This window comes from Solanum verrucosum, unplaced genomic scaffold (genome assembly GCF_900185275.1).
Source record: "Solanum verrucosum unplaced genomic scaffold, falcon-dt-bn FXZP01000147.1, whole genome shotgun sequence".
Lineage (NCBI taxonomy): Eukaryota > Viridiplantae > Streptophyta > Magnoliopsida > Solanales > Solanaceae > Solanum > Solanum verrucosum.
Window position 1 is genome coordinate 1,114,747 of NW_026020343.1, and position 2,273 is coordinate 1,117,019.

The 2,273-nt window shown below is 30.5% G+C and overlaps 1 pseudogene; it reads left to right on the top strand.

Moving 5' to 3' along the window:
- The first annotated feature begins 375 nt into the window (after nucleotides 1-375).
- Nucleotides 376-1,856, top strand: LOC125837439 (gibberellin 20 oxidase 1-A-like; annotated as a pseudogene).
- The last annotated feature ends 417 nt before the right edge of the window (nucleotides 1,857-2,273 follow it).

Sequence of the window (2,273 nt, forward strand, 5' to 3'; positions counted from 1 at the left end):
GAGTGGAACAATATTCCTAGAATGCTTCCTAGCCTCTTGTAGATTAAATGTGGACGTCAACACACCAGTCTGCAAGAGTCTGGTCAACATTTTGCACTTGTACTAGGAGACCGGTAACCTAGGCTCTGATACCAATTTGTCATGACCCAACCAACCATTCCTACAATAGTTCTATATCCCTCGAGTGTCTCCGGGATAGAAAATAGGCAGAGAGCATCTTGAATGTTATGAACAGCTTCGTGTGAAATATGAAGATGGAATACCAAAAATTGTTTTACTATTGTAGAGGATTTGTTCCCTCTCACTTTTACAAGGCTCTTCAACTGCCCCCCAATAATGGCACTCAAGTTTGAAGGAACGAAGTCTTGAGTTCTCATGACTGCAGACTTGTTCTTTGGGCCAACAGTTTCTCATTCTTCATCGTCTTCCGATGAAACAACAGATGAATCTTTCCCACTTGAACCTGATTGCCCTTCAAGCTTTAGTATGCTTAAAATTTGGATAGAAGTTCATATGTTGTTTGAATAGGATTTTTAAAAAGGAAATACTTTCGAAGATATGTTTAACCATAGATTTCGAAAAAAAAATTCCTTAAAAAATTTCAAGTATAAAAAATTGGTCCGAACAGTTTGTTGAGAAGGGCTTAATAGTGCTTAATTTTGTGGCCAGAGAGTTTTCATATAGTTTGAAGTAAATTTTAAAAAGGAAATATTTTTAAAGATATGTTTGACCATAGATTTCAAATCAGAGTTTGAAATTTTTTCCTTAAAAAGCTTTGAAATATCAAAAATCTGTCCAAAGTAGTTTGCTAAGAATGGCTTAATAATGCTTAAAATTGGAGTATAATTTTGTTATAGAATGTACATAGACATATCTATACATAATGTAGCACAATCATAGGTAGAGATATTTAATGAATTTTTCCGATTGATTTTCCATAGATAGATTTCCTTATATAACTACAAATAACTTTTATTCTTAAAATAATACTATAGTAAAACTCATTAAATTAATATAGGTGAGACTACAAAATATTATTAATTTGTAGATGTATAATTTAATAGATAAATTAATATAAATTAATTTAAAGAGTTTTTTGAGATTTAGGAAATGTTAATTTTTACTAGATCAAAATTATTGTATCCTAATAATTTATGTATCATATTTATTGAATTTACTTTAAAATAATAATTTATGATACATAAAGTACAATGAATACATCAAAACATTGTATCTTATTAAATTATGTATCCTATTTATTGATTTCAATGTTTTATGTATTATGCCTCAATTCAAGTCAGGATTTCAGGTTTTTGTGGACAACGAATGGTACTCCATTCATCCAAATTTTAATGCTTTTGTTGTTAACATCGGTGACACATTTATGGTAAGCAAATTTTCAAACTAGTACTATATAATAAGGTAATGTATTACATTCAAATAATATAAGCATAATCAATTGAACAAATAATACATTTTTTTGGTGAAAAACATTATAAGATCTTTCCACATGACACGCAATGAAATACCTCACGAGTTCTTACTTAGAAATTGAATATAACATATTTGGTGTTTGTCCTTTTGCAGGCCTTATCGAATGGTAGATACAAAAGTTCCTTGCATAGAGAAATGGTTAACAATAAGACTCCTAGAAATTCCTTGCTTTCTTTCTTTGTACAGACAAAGATGAGGTGGTGAATCCACCAACTGAATTGGTGCCCTACAACAACCCTCAACTATATGCGGACTTCACATGGCCTGCTCTCCTTGAGTTTACTCTGAAGCATCATAGAACTGATACGCGCACTGTTCAAGCTTTCTCGATGTGGCTTCAAGAAAATAATGTAGAAGCTTAAGAGCTATACATATAAGGTTCAAGATTGAAGGCCTTGGAATCTTTTGTAAAATGATGAATCTTTGATTTAGAACTATAAATATTCCTGTTGCAATAATTATATTAAGTTCGACACCTAGTATTTTGGAGTTGATTTCTATTTCAGTTTGGTTTTTAGTCTGTAAAACCATGTCTTTTTATAGTCAATAATATAAAGTTTTGTAGTGCAAAACATAATTTATCCTTCTACTTTTCTTCCATTGTTATTTTCCTACATTTCTTTTCTTTCAAAAATTGATAGGTGGGATCTAGAGCTATTTTTCTAAAGGGACCTTTAGGTGAAGAGATGGATTTCAAAAATAGTTTTTCATGAATAACTGATGCTGTTTTTAGTAATAAAAATTACCAATTATAAGTTGTGAGAACAGAAAATTACTTA